Consider the following 23,266-nt stretch of genomic DNA (forward strand, 5'->3'; position numbering starts at 1 on the left):
TAAGTTACGTAAAAAATGTTAGATAATAAAACTTATGCATATAAGTTATGTTATTCGTGAAATTTATTATATAAAAACTATATCAGAAAACTTATTATAAAAAGTGTGGTGACAAATTTGTTTCACATAGTGTTATACATAAAAGTTATGTTTTACATATAATTTTACAATTTTTTATAAAATTGTGCTGATATGTAATGTTTCACAAAATATTATAGATAAAACTTTTTTGCATAACTTACAACTTTTTATAAAAATATGGTGATAAGTTTTGTCCGCACAAAGTTGCAACTTAAAAAAAAAGTCGCTAAAATATTTTTTTTCAAAAAAAAGTCGTGAAGCATATAGGATTGTGGTTCTTTTTTCGAAAGATCATAGATTGTCGTTCTCTGATTTACGCGTATAACTTTATAATTTTTTTTAAAAAAAAAACTATGAAAAAATTTTAAAAGAAAAGTTCACAGTAGCTATGGATTGACTGCTCGATTCTAGCTCAGTGGTTGTTGGCTAATTGGTCTGATCTGATCGACCCAGACCGTATCTCCTGTACTAGTGTCGCCCATGCCCATGAGCTTTCATCAAGGCCGAAATGCTTTTCTGTTGTTCCTTTCTTCAAAACACCCAAACACGCGATCAAATATGGCAGATCAACATCAACTGCGCTGCTTCTAGAACTGCAAGAACCAATCACAAGTGACAACACATGCATCCCTGCCCCTGCTACTGTTATAAATAGTCCTCTCCTGTCCCTCCGAATGAACCACACCGCACGCCTCAGGTCGACCACACCTGAAAAGCAAAGCAAGCGAATTGAAATGCCGTCAGGTTCGTCGAGTCTCCTCGTGGCCGTGGCGGCGCTTCTGCACGCCGCCGCAGCCGGCAACGGCGACCCCCTGACGCCCTACGACCGCGTATTCAGCTTTGGCGACTCGCTCACCAACACCGGGAACGCGCTGCACCTCTCAGCAACCGCCGGCGGGCCCGCGAGCCGGCCACCGTACGGCGAGACGTTCTTCCGTCGCCCTACCGGCCGCGCGTCCGACGGCCGCCTCGTCATCGACTTCCTCGGTGAGCACCACCAACCGACCGGCCGGCCACCACACACACGTCCCACACCGTTTATTTCCATGTGATGTGATGTGACGGACCAAAGTAACTGTGACGTGTCCGTGTGCCGCAGTCGAGGCGCTGGGCGTACCGCACCCGACGCCGTACCTCGCCGGGAAGACGGCGGCGGATTTCCGGCGCGGCGTGAACTTTTCGCGTTCGGCGGGGCGACGGCGCTTGACCTGCACTTCTTTGAGACAGGGGATTGGGGTCGTTCGTGCCGGTTTCGCTTAGGAACCAGACCGTCTGGTTCAACGACGTTTTACGACTTCTTGGCGCAGAGCAGAGGAAGAGCATGGCCACCTCCCTCTTCCTCGTCGGATCGATCGGAGTCAACGACTACTTCATCGGCCTCAACGAGAACCGCACCGTCGGCGAGGTGCAGACCTTCGCGCCTCACGTCGTCAGTGCCATCGGTTCGGTCATCACCGTAAGTTCCTTCTTCATTCTCGCCTCCTACTCTGCTCAAGGTCGCTTTCTCTTCCGACACGCGCGGTGAAAATCGAAGTCACCAGCAGCGGTCACACGTTTGTTTGGCATGGCATGCGTGGCATACATTTTTACACGTGCCGACCGACGTGCGGTACAGGACCTGATCGCCGCCGGAGCAAGCACGGTGGTGGTCCCGGGGATGATACCGCTAGGCTGCGAGCCGCAGCTGCTCACGCTCTACAGAGGCAGCGTCGACGCCGCCGGGTACGACCCGGAGTCCGGCTGCAACACGCGTCTCAACGGCCTCGCCGAGCTGCACAACCGCGAGCTGCGCCGCGTGCTCGGCAGCATCCGGCGAGCCCACCCCGGCACGACCATCGTCTACGCGGACCTCTACCTGATAGAAACAGTGGATCACCTAGACGATGTAACGGATACAACTTTATATACGGGATAAAACTTTCTAGAACATGAGTAGACAGAGAGATAAAGGGAGGTGAGATGTCACCGATCATCCGTAGACTTGGAGGAAGAGCTCGACGTAGCTATGACGAAAGTGATGCGGTCTGGGTCAGCGGTGCCGCGGTGATGGTGTTGAGGTCAGTCGCAGTGCAGTGATGGCGCAAAGATGACGGTGACGACGGCAGTGGAGCTTTCCGTCGCTGGCTGCGTCCCTCACTAGATCGGATTGGGTTTGTCGATGGGTGTGGCGGCTCACGGTGAACCTCGTACTGAGAGCCGCTGGTCTCCACCTCTCTTTATAGCGCAGTGCGACGGGGATCACCAACCATGTAGGGTTGGGCGCCCCCGATTAGGGCGCGAGGTCAAGGCCCAGCTCGGTCGTTGGGCCGAGCTGGAGAGATCAACACTAACAATATGTCCCTTGATCTCATCTTATTACTTAAACTTAACTTACTTTATCTCTTTCTCATTCCATCATAGATCAGTGCATAAAGCGTGCATCATCGTCACGGTCAGTGCCATTAGATTAACAGATATAATGCACATCTCTGTTCTGAAACAGATTTTCAACTAGACCCTTATTGTCCAGGAATCATAGGCTTTCCCTTAAACCCATGCCGGCTAAATATTCTCCGAACACGTTGGGTGGTAAGCTTTTTGTAAGTGGATCCACGAGCATTTTTTCTGTAGTTATGTACTCAAGACTAATTATATGATCCCGGACTTTATCTTTCATAACATAATACTTTATGTCGATGTATTTAGCAGCACCACTTGACTTATTGTTGTGAGCATAACATACTGCTGGATTATTATCGTAGTATAACCAATGTTTTCCTAAACGTTAAACGGTAAACAGTCGGTCACCTACCGTTTAGCCATTATTCGGGCAAAACGTCCCATTAAATAGGCTAAATGGCCAATTAAACGGGGTAAACGGGTGATTAAACGGAAACGGCGCACCACTGTGTAGCGTTTATACGGTGTGTAAACGGGCTAAACGACCGTTTAGGCGAACAGTGAGTATAACTTGAGTGGCTTATATATGTCGTCTACCACTTTCAACCCGGGCATGAACTTCTTCAGCCAATTCACCTGTCCTGTGGCCTCATAACACGCTACAAACTCAGTATACATCGTAGACGATGTAGTGACGGTTTGCTTATAGCTTTTCCATGATATAGCTCCTCCTGTGAGAGTAAATATATATCCTAACGTGGAATTTCTATCATCTCCTGCATAATCTGAATCTAAATACCTCTCTATGTGTAGGGAATCGGATCTTCTGTATGTTAGCATGAGGCCTTTTGTGCCTTGCAAGTAATGCAAAACTTTCTTTACTAGTCTTCAGTATTCTATTTCTGGATTACTCTGATATCTGCCTCGTAGCCCAGTAACAAACGCTAAGTCAGGGCATGTACACACTTGAGCATACTATAAACTTCTGACAACTGAAGCATATGGAACCGCTTTTATTTGATCGATCTCATATTGGTTCCCGGGACATTAGAATTCCCCAAATCTATCGCCCTTGACTATGGGAGCAGGTGAAGGCTTACAATTTTGCATACTGTATTTCTTTAGAACCTTTTCTAAGTATGCCTTTTGTGATAATCCTAAAACCCCCTTTCTTCTATCTCGGTGAATCTCTATTCCCAAAATGAACGAAGCTTTACCGAGATCCTTCATATCAAAAATCGAGGACAAGAACTTCTTCGTTTCTAGTAGCAGATTAACATCACTACTAGCGAGTAAGATGTCATCCATATACAAGATTAGGAAATATATTTCTCATTCTTAAACTTTGCATAAACGCAATTGTCCTCTACATTTTCTTGAAACCCAAACTTCCTTATTGTACTATCAAACTTTAAATACCACTATCTTGATGCTTGTTATAATCCGTAAATTAATTTCTTCAGGTGGTATCCCATACGTTCTTTTTCTTCCACAATAAAACCTTTTGGTTGTGCCATGTAAATATTTTCCTCCAAATCTCCGTTTAGGAACGCCGTCTTTACATCTATCTGATGTAATTCTAAATCGTAATGTGCTATAAGCGCCATTATAATTCTAAAAGAATCATTAAATGAGACTGGAGAAAATGTCTCATTATAATATATGCTCTCTTTGCGTAAAGCCTTTCGCCACAAGTCACGTTTTAAATCTTTCTACATTCCCTTTGAAGTCATATTTAGTTTTGTAGACCCATTTACAGCCTATTGTCTTGGCCCTTTTAGGAATTGTTTCTAAGTCCCAAACACCGTTGGTATTCATTGATCTTATTTCATCTTGCATGGCTTCAAGCCACTTTGATGAGTGAGCGCTTCTCATGGCTTCTTCAAATGAGGTGGGATCACCCTCCATTTGAGATTCTTCACATTCATAGACTTCGTAGTCATCAGGAATGGCTAGTTTCCTGACTCATTGAGACCTTCTAGGGGCCTCGTTAGTTGACGCTTGTTCTATATGAGGTTGTTGTTGCTCTTCCTCATATGTTACAATGGGTTCTACAGGATCCTGAAGGATAGGTTCCTCATGTTCATTCATTGTCACCATGGGAGAACTAACAACAAGTGTTGTTACTACAGTATCTTGCACTGTTGGTGTCGGTGTTTCAAGTTACCACATATGAGTAAATTTTTAATATTGCGTGTCTGGCTCGGATGGTGTGCTTAGAGGACACGAGGTTTATACTGGTTCGAACAAAATGTCCCTACTTCCAGTTCGTCGTTGTTGCTCGTGTTACTAGCATGAAAAGTTTGTAGTAAGGGTTATAAACGGGCGAGAGAGGGACAGGTCCCAAGTCTCTGGTGGAAAGAATGAACGGGTGCTGAGAGCTCCATTGCTGCTCAACCGTGCGCTTGTGTGTATGTTATCTCATGGTTCGATGGGTTCATTCGGGTCTGGCTTGAATCGATCGATTGTCTATGGCTTCATGATCCCATTGCTCGATGCCTCTCATGGGACACCCTGCTTTCCCTTTTATAGTCCAAGGGAAAGCATAGGTTACAGCGGAGGAAGAGAGGAGAATGAGAGAGAAGAAGTCCTTCAGGATCGCTGGGTCCTTCTTCTCCTTCATGGGGGTCCCGCCGACCCTATAGATGTCAACAGGGACAGCTCCGCATCATGGCCCTGTCCGTCACTAACGCCATGAGCAGGCGTTGTCTATCGGTCATGGCGCTCCATTCCATCCAGGCAGACGTCGTGGTGAACTGACACACCTGTCAGTGTTCGTATGATGGTTAGACAGAACAGCCCCAGTACGCCCGACACTGTTCTTGATGTGAATCCTCTGGTATGGCTCGTCGTGGCCGCGGGTTACATCGATGCGTGTCAGTCTCCTTCTTGGTCTCAGAGTTTTGACCCAGGTCCATACGCCTAGACCTAGAGTGGTTGGCGGCGGTATGGGACTCTGTCGGGCGAGACGGAGCCCGCACCCAAGGGGTCGGGCGAGGCAGAGTGCAAACCCAAGGGTCAGACGAGGCGAAGTCCGCGGCCTTGGGGTCGGGCGTGGCGGAGTCCGTGGCCTTGGGGTCATGCAAGGCGGAGCCCTCTCCTAGAGGTCGGGCGAGACGAAGCACAAACCCAAGGGTTAGGCGAGGCAGAGCCCGCTCTAAAGGTCGGGCGAGGCGGAGCCCGTGACATTGGGGTCAGACAAGGCAGAGCCCGTGGCCTCAGGGTCGAGCGAGGCAGAGCCCATGGCATCGATGTCGGGCGAGGCGGAGCCTGCCCTAGAGATCGAGTGAGGCAGAGCACACGACCTTAGGGTCGGGCGAGGCAAAGCCCGCTCCTAGAGGTTGGGCAAAGCAGAGCCCGTGATCTAGGGGTCAGGCGAGGCGGAGCCCACGGCCTTGAGGTCAGGCGAGGCGGAGCACACTCCCCAAGGTCGGGCGAGGCAGAGCCCATGGCCTCGAGATCGAGTGAGGTGGAGCCTGTGTGCCTGGGAGTCGATTAGAGTTGTAGTCACGTTCTTGATTGCTCAGATGAATCAATGTTGATGACCACTAGCCCCTCCTCTTCGGGTACCCTAGTATTGGTCCCCGACAGTATCCCTCGAGCCTGCAGAAGAGTAGAATACTCCTTCGGAGGTTTCGCAGAATGGGAGGACTGTAAGGGCATTGGCCTTCTTTTGTCGCCCACGGGGTGACCTGGGGACGATGATTCCCTTTTGTCGAGATCGAACCCTTCGGGGGTATAGCCGTGAGATTTGGTGGGTCAGAAAAGGACGTTTCCTGATTTTGACCCCTACGGGGGTCTGTCGTTCTGCGACCGTGCGTTCGGCCTCCGTGTGAGCCCAACTTTCCTTGAGCCCCTCGCCCGTAGCAAGGGTCCGGTCGAGGATCGGCTTGTCTTTGTGATTGTCTTCCCTCAAGCATTTTTTCAATAAAAATAGAGGGACCAAGCCGTGCCATGCACGAATCATGGTGCTCAATGAACTGTTAATGGGCTAGTCCGAGCGTGGCCCCGGCATCCCGTTCGTGGGGATCTAGCCTGGGTTAGCAGGTGACCGACTCCAGATACTCAACGATCAATCCATATAGTTCTCAGGTCCGTTCGACTGGTCCTGAGGGCTCTCTACCTTTCTTCGAGGAAAAACCACGGCGCTCGTGCGCTCAGGTACTGGCCGCTAGCGGGCCCATCCCTCACTCTAAAGGTGCCCAGAGTGGTTGTCGAACCCATCGGTGGGCCAACCTTCGAACTCTTGGGCCTAGATGGGCCATAGGAGCGTTTTTAGCTCCGTATCCCTTTTACCTATGATGGGTCATGGTCCGTTTAGGAAGGCGAAACGTCCGGCGAGTTTTCCAACAGAACAGACATAGGTTGCGTGTGGATGCCCCGCGGCGAGGCATGGTGGTAGATCATGGTAGGCGCAAAGATCTTGATGGGCGGTTGGTTTCCTCTCACCCGCTGCCCTATAAAACCAAAAGGGTGGGCCCCCCAGGGTTTCATATGCACGCCTGCATCCTTGCCTCCGTAGCCACGACCGCCACCACCAATCGCTTAGGTTTCCTACCTCCGCATCTCCACCACCATTGAGCTCACATCCATCCACCCCCATCTCTAATGTATCCGTGGTGTCATTCCAACATCACCTTCCAGCGCATGGAGGGCCTTCTCCGTCGTGGTCTTCTCCGCGCATGGACCTCGGTCTAGGAGTGGCTGCTGCCCGACGAGGAGGATTTGTCATTGCCACCCGATGGCTATGTGGTGTTGTTCGCCCACTTCCACGAGCGTGGGTTCGTGACCCCCACCCACAAATTTCTTTGGGGGCTACTGCACTACTACAAGATCGAGCTGCAGCATCTCAATCCCAACAGGATCCAGCACATGGCGGTGTTCGTCACGCTGTGCAAGGGGTTCCTAGGGATCAGCCCCCACATCGACTTGTGGAGACACTACTTCGCTATCACCCTCCAAAAGAAGAGGGAGAAAAGGGCAGGTAGGAGCTACACTTGCCGATGGGGTGCGCTGGCATCCAACTTTAGAATAATCAGGTCGATGAGTACCCATCCATGCGGCTTTCGACGTCCAACAAGAGGTGGCACTCGCAGTGGTTCTACCTCAAGAACAATGCCACCACCCCTCTATCAGAGTTCACTAGGCGCCTGATCGAAGAGGCCCCGGAGCAGTGGAGGAAGTGGGGCCTCCAAGATAAGGATAAGAAGAACATCCGAGACCACATCGTCGCCATCCACATCTTGAAGGAGAATGGCCTGAAGGGGTTGGGCATCATCAGGGCTTACCATGCAAGGAGGGTGGCGCCATTGATGATGCACGCGCTCCCGCTATATGCGATAGCACCCGAGGCGTCGTTCGACGGAACGGCGCTCGCTAAGGAGACGCTCCCCAACTCCGAGATTACACAACGCATCAAGGAGGCGATGGAGCCTCTGCAGGATGACACGGGTGTCGCCCTCGACTTCATTTACCCGGTGTCGAGGCATCCTTCGATGAGGTTGGAGCCAGGCCACGACATCTTCATAAGTTTCCCTTTCTCTTGCCTTCTCTTCAATTGATTTCATGACCCCTTGATACTAACTTTGAGAGGGGCGGGACTAGCCAAGGGACCTCATCTTCATCGATCACCCGACACCGTTGTCGAGGGATTTGGCTATGACGACGGCGAATTACACCGAGGACGAGCGGCTGAGGAAGGCTAAGGAGGACAAGAATAGGAAGAAGAAGTGGAAACTGCAGGCGCGGGAACAAGGGGAGGACATCGACAGCGATGATGATGATGATGATGGTGACGACGACGAGGTAGCCGATAATATCAAGTGGGACAACCTGGAGAACGAGGATGCGCTGACAGGTATTGGCTCGTCCTTGCAGGTGTCAGGACCCTTCCTATTCCATGGAGGGGAGGGTATGTCTAGGGAGTCAGTGGAGGCAAGCCATACCATTGGCCTACCCCAGGAGCCAACAGAGGCGGACGGCTCTACCGTCGCGCCTGAGGTGCTAGCAGAGACGAGTGGCTCCACCATCATGCCCCAAGAGCCAAGGGGAGAGAGGCCCTCTACCTAGGAGTAGGGGGCAGGCTTGAAACAGCCTCGTTCTGATGAGGTGGAGCGAGGGTCGGGGGGTTTGCCCCCCAAACGCATCTGCCGCCCGATGGCGCTGAGGTGGGTTATCACTTCCTCTGTTTTTTTCCTTTTTTAGTCGGATTTCATCGTGACTTATGCTTTTCATCCCTTGCAGCATCGGCAGGCAGCGTAATCCTTTAGCGCTGGCACCAAAGAAGAGCAACGCCCTCCAATCGACACGGTAGCCATCGGCTGGTATTGTGCCCATTTTGGGAGGGAGCAGCGCCAGTGTGACCACATCGTCTGCCGGTCTAACGTCGCTCATGGTGGCGCCTATGCCCTTGGTGGGATGGGCGGACGCAGGGGCTCGAGGGGTGCCTTTGGAGGTCCTAGAGCAGCCACTGATGGCCGCGATACCACTGCTGACGGTGGGGTGGACAGGGCTACCGATCGTGCTCATGGTGCCGACCGTGTCGGGCGCGACGCTGTCGGTCATGAATCCACCGACGCAAGTGGAGGTGGCGACGACTGTGACAGATGGGTCATAGTCAGGCACAACCAAAGTGGCGCCTGAGGCACCGGCGTGACCCATGCCATCGGTGGCCCAAGCGATGGCGCCTGGCGCGGGCTGGATGGAGGGGGACGTGGCCAAGGGGTCCCTAGGAGTCATGGTGCTAGGCAAGAGGTTGGCGTCCACACCGCTGACCCCTATCATCACCGGAGGGGGCGTCTCGGTGGGGACGTCATGGCGAGAGGGGTCGGCGGCGCTTGGAGCCGATGGGGAGTCATGCCTAGCCCTGACGTCAGCGGACAGCGGCTCCCCCGTGTGGGGTGAGCCCCTACTCTAGTGGGCGGATCCGTAGGATCCGGTGTCAGCACTTTTCACCCTTGACAACGCCGTAGAGAGCATGGAGCATGAGAGCCTCGACGTAGGGATCACATCCGTGCTCGAGGCCCTGAACCATGCCATGTGCGCATTGTGCAATGTTGTTGTTCCCTCCGGTCGGGTATTGTTTGTTCCTGTCTCTTGCCTTTATCTTCCTTTATATACTTTTTGTATCCTGACCATCGTGTTTCTGCAGTCCCTTATAGCTCATAGCCAGGGGAAGTCTCAGTTCCTTTGTTAATAGAAGGAAGCCTGGGACCGCCTCATCGAGGAGGCGCGGCTATGCGGGGAGGTGACAACTCAGCTTGTTGCCGCCTAGCAGAGGGTGGCTGAGCTAACAACCCTCGCCGAGGAGGCGGCCGATCTTCAATCGTGGGTGGCCGAGGCCCGTCGGGGTTCTAACGGGGCCAAGAAGGCATTCGAGGCCTTGTCGGTGAGGTCGTGGAAGGATGAAGAAGAAGCCACCAAGGTTAGGAAGGAGCGGGATGAGCTGCTCTAGAGGGACGCCAAGACCCGCCAGTGGATCCTTGACCTTCTGAGCGAGGTCGAGAAGGAAAGGGATTTGAAGCTGGGGGTTGAGGAGAAGCTCATGGCCCTAGAGAAGAGGGTGAGCCTGGATGCCATGGTGGTCGCTTGGCTATGCAAGGAACGAGATTAACTGATCCAAACCGCGGAGAGGCTTTGTTCGAAACACGGCGCAGCTTGCGAGGAGCGCGACCAGGCTTTCTGAGAGCATGATCAGGCCTACCAAGAGCACGACAATGCACAGCAAAAGGTCGGCTCCCTCTAGGTTGAGCTCGAAAGCACAATGACCCAGAAGCTAGAGGCCAAGAGCGTTTCTACTGGGCTAGCTGAGGATCTCGTCGAGGCGAGGAGGAATCTTTAGGTGGAGAGCGATGAGCTCGGTATCCTGAGCGCCGCCCTTGGAGTGGTCTGTGATGACCTTAAGGAGGTGCGGTCGGAGGGGACCAGCTTGCTCGTGGCTCATGCCATCGAGATCATGGCTCAGGTGCGCCAGCTCGAGAGGAATGCCCTTCGCGCTGGGGTCAATCAAACCTTCGTGATTGCTCATTCTCATTATGGGGACAGCATTGATATTGAGGCGATGAGCCTGGCTATGTGCCCGGCTATGAAGTCCATGAGCTAGAGGAGATGGAGACGGTGGTGGCTACCCTTTTGTAGGACCTGGCGGATAGGATAGAAGACATAGTTCACCCTTAGAGGGGCTAGTTTGTTAGATAGGTCGGATGATCGTTTTTGTAATAATCGGACAAGTTCTGGCCCCTGTATTTTGTTCGAACAATCTGTTCTTTTATTTTTGTGTGAACAACTTTGTTTTTTCTCCCTTTTTATGTGTGAAAAGGGGTTAATGCGTTCCGACCCATCCGTCTTAACAACTGTAGAGTTCGAGGTGTAGGCGAGAAACTTTGATCATGCTGGTAAGCAAGAGTGTCGTAGCTGCTAGGGCGTAGGTTTCTTGCAGTCCGATCAGCCTTACTCACTCGTTTGTTTCCACAAACCTTGCCACTTGGTTTTTTAACATGAGGAAGGGGTTGGGCATGGTGACTGTTTTAGAAAGGGTGTATATATACCCTTATTAGCCCCCGAGTGAGACCCGACCCCTTATCGTTGCTGGTGTTAGGTGTCACCAAAGATCGAGGAGAGGATAGCAAAACTAGTAGGAGAAAGTGTCTCCTGTTTTAGAAATGTTATTCTTAGTTTTCGCACGTACCCCCTCCCTAGGATCTAAGCCATCATTTTGCGTCCACGCATTCAATCTCCTTGCGAGTCCAACTTTCCTCGACCCCTCGCGCGTAGCGGGGGTCCGGTCGACGGTCGGCTTGTCTTTGTGATCATCGCCCCGTCCATGATTTTCGCAACCAGAGGGGTTGAGCTAACATCACTTGCCTCGATGGCTCAAGTGACGCACTTGGTGAGCTCGCTAACGGCCATGTCTAAGTGGAATTCAGGTTTGTCGTTCATGACAGGCTCAACATAGCCTTCGGGTGGCATTCCACTACTCCTTAACCCACCTCCCGGCAGATGCCCGAGTCATTCTAGAGAGTGACTTAGGTGGCCCACTGGCCTCCCTCGATGGAGATTCTGTGGGCTCAGCTCAAGGTTAGGATCGAACAACAAGGTTGAGATGACCCTGTTCACTTCTAAGCGGGTCGGGCGACGGCCGCTGGGGCTCATCTGCATTTTCTCCACTGGCTCTGTTCGACGTGAGGTGGCCTCGAGCCCTTCGTGGGCCGACCTTCAAACATCAGTCAGTTGGATTCCCGAGTTAGGGTCGGGTGGCTCGAGCCCCTAGGCCCCATTGGGCTCTGTAAGGGTTTGCCGTGTTTCATGCGCCACCTCGTCCGCGGTTTCCGCAATCGGAGGGGCTTAGCTAACGACACTTGCCTCGATGGCTCAAGTGTCGTGCTCAGCGAGCTCGCTAACGGGCATGTCTGAGTAGAATCTGGGTCCATTCATGATGGGGTTGGCATAGCCCTCATGTGGCATTCCACTGCTCCTTAACCCGCCTCCCGACAGATGCTCGAGTCATTTCGGAAACCGACTCTGCTGGCCTCTCCTCGATGGAGATTCTGTGGGCTTGGCTCGAGGTTAGGATCGAACGAGAAGGTTGAGATGACCCTATTCGCTTCTAAGTGGAGTTGGGCAAGGCCACTAGGGCTCATCTGCATTTTCTACCCTGGGTCTTTTTGATGTGAGGTGGCTTCAAGCCCTTCGCAGGCTGGCCTTCGAACCTCAGTCGATCGCCGCTCATGTTGAATGAGATGACTACCGCTTCGTGACGCGATGCAAAGCGTTGTGATGCAATAATTGCATATGCAATGCTTGGATGTATGAGATGAATGTATGGATGAATGTATGAATTCAAGCATGTGAATGGATGAATGTATGAATGCATGCATGAGAATAGATGAATGAATGCTCATGCACTGAAAAAAGTAAAGTGGGGGTTGGTAAAGTTACCTTGATGGCTCGAGTGATGAGTTCGGGGAGCTCTTAGCGGATATGTCCGTGTGGGGTCTGGGTCCATCATTCATGACAGAGTTGGCATAACCTGCATGGGGCATCCCACTGCTCCTTACCCATCTCTCGGCAGCAGCATGAGCCGTCCAATTGACTTGGGCGACCGGACGGCCTCTCCTCGATGGAGATTCCATAGGTGCGCCCCTCTAAACCCTTCCTAGGAAGGCGAAGGCTAAAGCTCGAGGTGCGGGCAACAAACTCTGATCATGCTGGTGAGCAAAAATGCCGTAGCCGCTAAGGCATAGGTTTCTTACAGTCCAACCAATTTTACTCAGCGTTTGTGTCCGTACACCTTGTTGTTAGGTTTTATCATGAGAAAGGGGTCAGGCATAGAGAATGTCTACCGAATAGACACTCCTACCAGCCCCTGAGTGAGGCCCAACCCCTTGCCGTTGCTAGGGTCAGGGGCTCGATAGCGAAATTGATAAGACAAAATGTGCGTAAATTAAGAGTGACCCTTCTCTCGGTAGTGGCTCGAACAGTCCGATCAACTTGGGTGACCTGCTGGCACAGGACTTACCTTGATGGCCCAAGTGACAGGTTTGGAGAGCTCTTACCGAATATGTTTGAGTGAAATCCAGGTCCGTCATTCGTGACGGAGTCAGCATAACCCGCATGGGGCATCCTACTGCTCCTTACCCATCTCTTGATAGCGGCCAAGCCATCCGATCGACTTGTGTGACCTGCTGACATAGGACTTACCTACGGAGATAGAGGATGAGATCATCCCCCCTAAGAAATTAGTTACTCAGATACGCCAGGTGGCGAACTTGTATTAAGTGGACAAGCTCTTAAATTTTGTTCTGGCCTAACAGATTTTTAGCCCTTCTCCCCTTTTCGTATAAAATGGTTAGTGCGTTCCTACCCCTTCCATCATTAAGGCCATAAAGCCCGGGGTGCGGGTGAACAAACTCTGATCACACTGGTGAGCAAAGGCATCGTAGCCGCTGGGGCATAGGTTTCTCGCAATCTAACCAGTTTTACTCAGCGTTTGTTTCCGTAACCCTAGCTTCTAGGTCTCAATGCGAGAGGGGGTCAGGCGCAGAGAATGTTTGCCAAGTGGATATACTCTTAACCATGTACCGACTCTTTCCTTAGTTAAGGCTAAAAAGCTCGAGGTACAGGTGAACAAACTCTGATCACGCTGGTGAGCAAAGGCGTTGTAGCCGCTGGCATGTAGGTTTCTCATAGTCTGACCAGTTTTACTTAGAGTTTGTTTTTGCACACCTCTGCTTCCAGGCCTCAATGTGAGGGAGGGTCGAACGTAGAGAATGTCTACCGGATAGATATGCTCTTATTAGCCCCTGAGTGAGGCCCGACCCCCTGCCGTTGCTGGGGTCGGGTGTCACTAAAGATCGAGGATTCGATAGCAAAACTAATAAGAGAAAGTGTGCGTATATTAAGGGTAAAAGCGATGTAGCTGCTCAATGTTCCAGGCATTGACGAAGACTATGCCGTCGATGGTCTTGAGCTTTGTAGGCGCCTGGTCAGAGCACCTCCATGACAACGTACGGTCCCTCCCATAGCAGAGAGAACTTGTTGCGGTTCTTGTTGCTCTAGACGAGGCAGAGCACCAGGTCCCCGACGTTGAAGGCCCCACCCCGCACTCGATGGTTGTGGTACCGGCGCAACGCTTGCTGGTACTTGGCCAAGCGGAGGAGGGTGACATCACGCGCTTCATCTAGCTAGTCTCCTTCCTATGCTCCCCTTGTTAGAGCCTCCAAACAAGAACCACTTTAAGAGGTCGCAGTCCTCGTATAGGTGCTCGACGGTGAAGGCATGGTTCAGGCATGGCCCTTTGAGCATCTTCTTGAAGTGGTTCGGGGTACCCTCGGCAGGCTTCCAACCCTTCTTATGGTCGGCGGTGGCCATGAGCAAGCTGTCGCGCCGTTGCTTGTTCTTCTTCTTGTTGGGATGGTTGGTGGTGCCGCTGCTTGTTCTTCTTTTTGTTGGGACGGTTGGTGGCGCCTTCGCTAGTGTCCTCGTCCCACTTTGCCTTGCCTTTGAGGATGTGTTGGCCAAAGGCCTAAGGTCCCGACAAGTCAGGGCTCGGGCTTCGGTCCTCGCCGCTGTCATAGCATCCGCCACGACATGGGTGGTAGCCATAGCTAGACCCCTCCCTCGCATCACTGTAGGTATGCCTGCGGGCGTTGAGGGTGTCACGTGCTTCATGGTGGAGGCCGAGACACTCATGCACCGAAACTGTGGTGCGTGGCCCACCACCTTGTTGCGCCTGGTGGACCGACACGTCCTCGTCGAGTTGCTCTGAGGGGCGTTGCGCCTGTGGGCATCGAGGGTATCACGTGCATTGCGGTGGAGGCCAAGACGCTCATGCACCAGAACCACGGTGCATGGCCTGCCGCCCTGCTACACCTAGTGGACTAACATGTCCTCTTAGGTTGCTCAAAGGGCACGTGCTGGTAGGCGTTGAGCTCGCATCATCGGGACAGTGAGCTCTCGGCCTGTTGCGCCACCGCATGCTCGAGTAGTGTGCGAATCTCATGATGGACCTGATGATCCTCAGGCATCGTGGGTCCCAAAAGCTCCCAGAGCAAGGCCGCTATGGCGGCGATGTTCTGGCTTGCCCAGGTAAAGTGTGGGAGGGCTTCATAGTCATCTAGTGCATGTTGGGGGCCATGGCACGCACACGCCCGCCGTCTTCATGGTGCTCGATCTCTACGCGTTCCTGCTCGAGATGGAGCCATGCTTCCTCGAGCTCTTGGTGCTAGGCCTTCAATTGCTCCACCCACAGGTGAGGTGGGGCCCCTGCATCCCCCTAGACCTCATCGCCAAGGTCATTTGTTGGGGTGGCCTCCCCCTCGTGTATGCTTTTGATGTGTCCCTTAGGGGTACCTACCATGAAACATTCATGAGAGGGGTGATGGCTCCCCCTGCTGGAGTCAAAGTTGGAGGGTGACTCCGATTCTCCTATGAGGAGGTCGTGGAAAGATTCCATGACATGTTTAGTCATCCTCACAAACTCACCGTCTGTTGGGGATGGGGGCATGAGCTGCGTCACAAGGTGGCCTATGGTCTCTACGGCGTTGCAGAGACCGGATGGAAGCGTTGTTAGGGCGCTCCGAATGAGGTATTCCGAGGAGAGTGGCTCTCCTCCAGCAAGCTATGTCATGACATTGGCAAACGAGAAGGTGACATGGCACATGTCCTCCCAGGATGGTTAGGGTCCCAGGAAGGCGCCAAGCTATCTCTAGCCTCCCGTAGTCAAAGCTGAGGAGCTGGTTGCTCCCGGGGGTGCGGGCCTCCAGTGCGTGCAGCTACAGCTCCTCAAGCGCTAGGTGATCGTGTCGAGGACGGTGAAGTGGAGAGGTTGGATGGCAGCGGGAGCCTGTGCCAACTCTCCCTCCATCGTGACAATGAAGTCCAGGTCCCCGAAGCGCACGTGCATGCTCGGGACCTAGCTAACGTTGTGACTAGCCATCCAAGGCCTGGTGTGGATGTTGAGACATGCAAAAGGCCCCTACCTAGCGCATCAACTGTTGGTGTTTCAAGTTACCATCAAAGAGTAAATTTCTAATATTACGCGTTTGGCTCAGATGGTGTGCTTAGAGGACACGAGGTTTATACTGGTTCGGGCAGAATGTCCCTACGTCCAGTTCATCGCTGCTGCTCATGTTACTAGCACTAAAAGTTTATAGTAGGGGTTACAAATGGGAGAGAGAGGGACAGGTCCCAAGTCTCTGGTGGAAAGAATGAACGGGTGCTGAGAGCTCAATTGCTGCTCAGTTGTGCGCTTGTGTGTTTGTTATATCGTGGTTCGATGGGTTCGTTCAGGTCATGCTTGAATCGATCAGTTGTCTATGGTTTCATGATCCCATTGCTCGATGCCTCTCATGGGATGCCCTGCTTTCCCTTTTATAGTCCAAGGGAAAGCACGGGTTACAACGGAGGAAGAGAGGAGAACAAGAGAGAGAGAAGAAGTCCTTCAGGATCGCCGAGTCCTTCTCCTTCATGCTTGTCTCACCGACCCTGTAGATGTCAACAGGGATAGCTCCACATCATGGCCCTGTCCGTCACTGGTGCCATGCGCAAGCGTCGTCTGCCGGTAATGGCATTCCACTCCATCCTGGCGGACGTTGTGGTGAACTGACCCGCCTATCAGTGTTCATATGAGGGTTAGGCAGAACAGCACTGGTACGTTCGACGTTGTTCTTGATGTGAATCCTTTGGTATGGCCCATCATGGTCGTGGGTTACATTGAGGCATGCCAGTCACCTCCCTGGTGTTAGAGTTTTGACCTAGGCCCATATGCCTGGACCTAGAGTGGTTGGTGGTGGTATGGGACTCTATCGGGTGAGACAGAGCCTGCACCTGAGGGGTCAGGCGAGGCGGAGCACAAACCCAAGGGTTTGGGCGAGGCGAAGCCTATGGCCTCGGGGTCGGGCGAGGTGGAGTCCGTGGCCTCAGGGTCGAGCAAGGCAAAGCCCTCTCCCAGAGGTCGGGCGAGACAGAGCGCAAACCCAAGGGTCGGGCGAAGCAGAGCCCGCTCCTAGATGTCAGGCGAGGTGGAGCTCGCAACCTTGGGGTTGGGCGAGGCGGAGCCCATGGCCTCAGGGTTAGGTGAGGCAGAGCCCATGGTCTCGGTGTCTGGCGAGGCGAAGCCCGCCCCCAGAGGTCGGGTGACGCTGTGCCTGCCCCCAAAGGCTAGGTGAGGTGGAGCCTGTGCGTCTAGGGGCAGTTGGAGCTGTAGTCATGCTCTTGACTGCTCAAATGAATCAATGTTGATGAACACTAGCCCCTCTTCTTTGGGTACCCTAGTATTGGTCCCCGACAGTTGGTGTAGCAACAACATGTAGCATGAAGAATGGCTCCTGAACCATCAGAGTAGGCACATGTACCCGCTTCTCCTCTAGGTTAATTTCTTGCACTTCCTTGCTTTCCCTGACCATATCATCCTTCAAGAACACAGCGTCTCTCATTTCTACAAACTTCATATGTCTGTCAGGACAATAGAAGCGATAACCTTTTGATTTTTTTGGATAGCCAATAAAATGGCAACTGACTGTCTTAGAATCTAGCTTCCCTATGTTTGGGTTAAAGACATTAGCCTCAGCTAGACAGTCCCACACATGTAAATAGTTAAGTGAGGGTTCCTTTCTTGTCCACAACTCATATGTGTTTTGGGCACCGACTTGCTTGGCATTCGATTAAGAATATGAATGGCAGTTTTTAATGCCTCCATCCATAAACTTATCGGTAGAGTAGAATAACTTATCATACTTCTCACCATATCCATTAAGATACGGTTGCGTCTTTCAGCTACTCCATTCTACTGAGGCTCGCCCAGTGTAGAGTACTGGGCAACTATGCCATTTTCCTGTAAGAACCTTGCAAAAGGTCTAGGGACTTGGCCATATGGGGTGTGTCAACCGTAGTACTCCCCCCCACGGTTGGATCTTACTATCTTAATCTTTAAATTGTGCTCATTTTCTACTTCAGCCTTAAACATCTTAAATTTATCGAATGCTTCTGATCTTTTCTTAATTGGATAAATATAGCCATAACAAGAATAATCATCTGTGAATGTTATAAATGAATCATAACCATCCACACTCTTCACAGGAAAAGGACCACATATGTCTGTGTGAATTATTTCTAAAATTCTTGTGCTTCATTTGGTATCTTTCTTTATTTTCTTAACATACTTTCCTTTTTTATGCAATCAATGCATTGTTCTAAATCTGAAAATTCTAATGGCAGAAGAATTGATTTCTTAATCAATCGCTCTATTCTCCCCCTCAAAATATGGCCTAAACGACAGTGCCATAATTTCGATGATACATCATGAACTCTCTTCCGCTTATTTCTTGCATTCATAGACAAGGAGGCATTCTCATTCTCAATGCTCACAACATTTACATTCTCAGAAAGTGATAACAAATAAAGCTTGTCTTGTCAGAAGGCAAGACTAACACAGTTATTATCCATCATCGTCTAGACATGAAACACTTATCAAATTTTTACGCAAAGAGGGTACATAAAGGACATCTAAAAGCTGAAGTATAAAACCATCATCTAATTCTAGAGAGAGATCACCAATAGCTTCAACTTTAGCTTCAACTCCATTTGTCACTTTAATTCTTCTTTCTCCTCTTTATAGGGTTCTCCTCGTATGGAATCCCTATAATGAATTTGCAACATAAATAGTTGCACCTGAGTCAATCCACCAAGTAGATTTTAAATAACTTAAATACAAAGACTCATCTATGAATATAATAATGTCATCACCTCTCTTCAAAAGGCTCTTCATGAAATCTAGATTGTCCTCCTGGTAATGTCCATGCTTCTTGCACCATTTGCATTGATTCTTGTCAACTTGGACATTGTTGTTCTTCTGATGGTGATCATTCTGAGGGGCTTTTCCCTTGAGGTTTGGCATTCTTGTTAAAGTTCTTTTTATAGTCCTTCACATGGTTAGCAGAGTCACCATGTGAGCTTTTAAGCCTCTCCTCTTCTTGCACACACATGGCAATGAGCTTCTCAATGTCCCATTTATCGGGCTGCATGTTGTAATTAACAACAAAAGTTTCATACTCTTTAGGCAAAGAAGCAAAAATCAAATGAATCAGGAGCTCATCTTTGAGCCTCAAATCCATTGGCTTAAGCTTGGATGTCGTGTTGCTCATCTTCAATATGTGCTCTCTTATCCCTCCACCAGAGTATCTCTCATTGAATAATTTCTTGATCAGGGGGCTTGCATAAGCCTTTGAAGAGCCAGTAAACTGACTCTCCACTTTCTTGAGATACTCGGTGGCGGTGTCACAATCTAGGATTGATCCCCTTATTGCATCTGAAATAGTAGACTTAGCCACCATTAAGCACTTACAGTTCAAAATGTCCCACTTCTTACGATCAAGATCGTATTTTATTCTCACTTCTACATGATCTCACTACCGAGCAGTGAAATTAGCATTAGTTTCATTCTCCGCCCTCACCGGGTTCACTGGCTCAGTAGGACACGGAGAAGTAAGTGCTAGGTCATTCTCGGACAGCGCAAGTGCCAACTCATACTTCTCTCGCCATACGCGATAGTTGCCCCTTTCAAGAGGTGGAATGTGCGAGATGAATGCCATAGGGTTGAGTCCTTAAAACATCATCAGAGAAAGTGAGAAAACATGACATAATAAGTGTATGCCGTAATTTAACGTTGGTCAAAATTAAAACATACAATATGCTTCTATATTAATTCTACATCACCGTTGGACAGAAATAGAACTAATGCAAGAAAAAACTCATGAATAATAAAAAATTATAATATTGCTATTATCAACACTGGTCAGAAAAATAATAATATCATAATTTACTGAATACTATAACTACTCTTCAAAATTAAATCCTCCCGTTGGTTCAAATTTAATTAGAAGATAATAAACATCAACTTTGCAGCAAAAACATGAAAAAAATAATCATGAAAAGATATTATCAGAAGCATTTCATTAATACTTATCTACTCTCTGAACAAATTTTTCCGTTGGTTCAAATTTGAGCAAAGATTAAAACATCTAAACATAATAAAATTCATCAAAATTGCTTCTGAAAAATATAAAACTTAAAATAAAACATAAAACTCAGATCTACTGTGCATTTGGCCCAGCTCGAAAAATAGCCTGCGGCCAGTCGCTCGCGTGCGCCGTGCTTGGCACACGGCCCAGCCGCGAAAAATGGCCTGGCCTAGCCACGCGCGCGCCTCCACGCGCCTAGGCCACAACCTGGGCCTGGGCCAGGAAACCTCTTCACCGCCTCGGCCAAAAGCTGCTCAATCAACGCCGGCCGTCTGATCCGACGGTTGTCCGCACGTCTCGGTGTCACAAAAACCAGCCGCGGCCTTCCCTCCCCTAACCCTAGCTTCATTCTCCTCCTCCCCTTTCTCTCTCAGCGCCGCACCCATGTGAAAGAACGACGGCGGTGGCGCGACGGCCGTCCGTGATGGCTAGAGAAAGAGTCGACACCACCGCGGGCCCTCTCAACGGCACGCACGCTCCCCAGAGGGAGAGCACGCCACCGTCGAGCAGCCCCGTGTCGGCGCCCTAAACCCGCAACCACGCGTCGGCGTCTCGGCGACGAGCGGCGGCTCGGGCCTCGCCTTCCCGCGCGACGGCGGTGGCCCGTACGCCGACGGGGAGTCATCAAGCGACGGCTCGAGGGCAAGTAAGTCCCCTATCTACTTCTCATCTCAGGTTAGGGTTAGGGTTAGGGTTTCGATTCGAATCGAAATTCATTCATCTCCTTCTACTTTCTACCCCGATCTAGATCTACACACTGGATAAGGCTCAACTGATACCAATGATAGAAATAGTGGATCACCTAGACATAGATCTAGCAGGTACAACCTTACATATGGGATAAAACTTCCTAGAACATGATCTAGATAGAGACAGAGAAGGAAGGTGAGACGTCACTGACCATCTGTGGGCTTGGCGGAAGAGCTCGACGTACCCATGGCGAAAGTGATGTGGTCTGGGTCGATGGTGTCGCGGTGACGGTGTGGAGGTCAGTCACAGTGCGGTGGTGGCGCAGAGGCGGCGGTGAAGATGGCAGTGGAGCTTCTCGTCGCTAGCTGTGCCCCTCACTGATCGGATTGGGTTTGTCGGTGGGTGTGGTGGCTCACGGTGAAGCTCGTACTGAGAGCCGTCGGCCTCCACCTCTCTTTATAGCGTAGTGCGATACGGACCCACCAATCATATAGGGTTGGACGCCTCCAATCAAGACGCGAGGTCAAGGCCCAACTCGGTCGTTGGACCGAGCTGGAGAGATCAACACTAACACTACCGAGCAGTCACCGACATCATCGTGTCGCCCCTAGAATACGGTGCACATGCATTGCACGCACGCAGCCGCCGCACACACTGATCGATTCCATTCTTGTTCGTGATCGATTCTTGCATTGATTTCTTCCTCTCATGCAACGCAGGGTTCAGGCACAGGCCGCTGGACACGTGCTGCTGCGACGGTGGCGGCGCATACAACTACAACGACGCTGCGTTCTGTGGTGCGGCGGGGGTGGCAGCGTGCGTGGACCCGTCTGACTACGTCTCCTGGGATGGGGTGCACTACACGGAGGCCGCCAATAGGCTCATCGCCTGCAGCGTGCTCTAGGGCTCTCACTCTCACGGTGCCAACGCCATGACACTGTCCAATTCATCGGCCACAACGGAGGATTGGCTTCACAGGATCGGCTACGTCTAGCTAGCCTTCTGTATCGTGATAGACTAGACGACAACAGATATTTCAGTCATGGCTAGTTTTTTCTCTTTCCGAGGAGATATTTTAGTTCTTTATATAGAAAGGGGAGTATATGCATTCAATTTCTGATGATGTGGTAGGGTATATAGGAGGGCATGATTTATATATAAAATTTAGAATGGAATACGCAAGGGCGAAGCTACGTGAAGGCATTGGGGTTGGCCGACACCGACGACTTTGTCGTAGCCTATTATAACCAGCAATTTTTCACCATGTTGGACCCCAGTAGAAAATATGTTCCCCAGCGAGTTGGCAGCCCAGCAGTTTGGCCCGTCTTCTGCATCCTAGACCAAGAACGTAATCCCATCTTCTGCTTCCTAGACTTGGAACGTTATTACATTATGTGAATGTAAATTGCAACTAGATACTATACAGGCAGCAGCCCAGAAGGCCAAACATTTGCCTCCAACCTCCGCTATAGCCTGGAGCCCTAGACTGAGTAGTCGTCGTTTCATCTTCTAATCTCCATTGTTCTAGCATTTGGCAAGCGGCGTCGGTGCCCAGCGCCCAGCGGTCACTCGTTCTCTGTCTCGCGTCTCAAAGACGCTAGGCACAAATCACAGTGACGACTTGCTGGTGGCTAGCGGCGATAAACTCACTACCCATCTTCTGTCTACCTGTCCAGGTACCCCAAATACCCTATTCTACAATTGCTAATTAAAACAATCTAGTCCGAAATATGAGGTCTTAAGGCTTTCCACCAAAGAGCGTGCTCTTTCTTTCCGACGAAATGTCAGGTACCTATCTACTTTAGTATAGCTTGCATAGTTGCATTTCAATAATCACTAGTGACTTTTAATAGTAGGCTACTTGCACATTAGTAATTTAGTATCTATCTTCTTTATTTTTTATTATGTGACTAATTTCATAGGTAATCAAAGCACGTTGGAAAGATTCTTTAATAGAAAATTACCCGCAACAGGTGATAATGCGAATAATGATGAAGATACTTCAACATGAATAGTCACTAAATATGATTGCCTAGAGTATAGTGAAAATGTGGATAGGTGTTTTTGTTTATATTGTTACTTGTTGAGATATTGCAATAAGGGACAAGGTGGGAATGATGCATTTGTAGGTAGATGGTTGGAATATCTGATAGGCTTAGAGACCATGTAGGCAACAAGGGTAATAGTTTTCATAACGGCTACAAAAAGATGCGACAAATTGTTGAAGCCTAGGCAATCGATTAGTGTATTATATTGTTGCAGCCTATAAGCTATTTATATGAGTAGTTGAGTACCGACTCTAACCTCGGTGACCATTTATTCTGGCTTCGCCCCTAGGAATACGTACGACTTGTTAGATTTTGGTGAAAAGATCTAATCAAATAGTTTCTTCAACTAGATCTCCAAATATTTTTATCATCTATTTCTGGTTTCTCACTCACCAAAGAGAGAGAGAGCGGAGCTGGCTCTCAACAACATACAGAGAATTCGTTAGAGCATGGAGAGATATAAAGAGTGATTTTTTATTAGAATAGTTCTTTAAACAAGGATAAAGAGGTAAAAAATTGTTGGAGATTTGTGGGGGTATGGCCCCCGGTATC

General features: G+C 50.4%; 1 pseudogene; it reads left to right on the top strand.

The window, feature by feature from the left end:
• Nucleotides 1–779: 779 nt before the first annotated feature.
• On the top strand, nucleotides 780–21,570 carry LOC136489738 (GDSL esterase/lipase At1g28590-like; annotated as a pseudogene).
• Nucleotides 21,571–23,266: the final 1,696 nt, after the last annotated feature.

This window comes from Miscanthus floridulus, chromosome 1, assembly GCF_019320115.1.
Source record: "Miscanthus floridulus cultivar M001 chromosome 1, ASM1932011v1, whole genome shotgun sequence".
Taxonomy (NCBI): Eukaryota; Viridiplantae; Streptophyta; class Magnoliopsida; order Poales; family Poaceae; genus Miscanthus; species Miscanthus floridulus.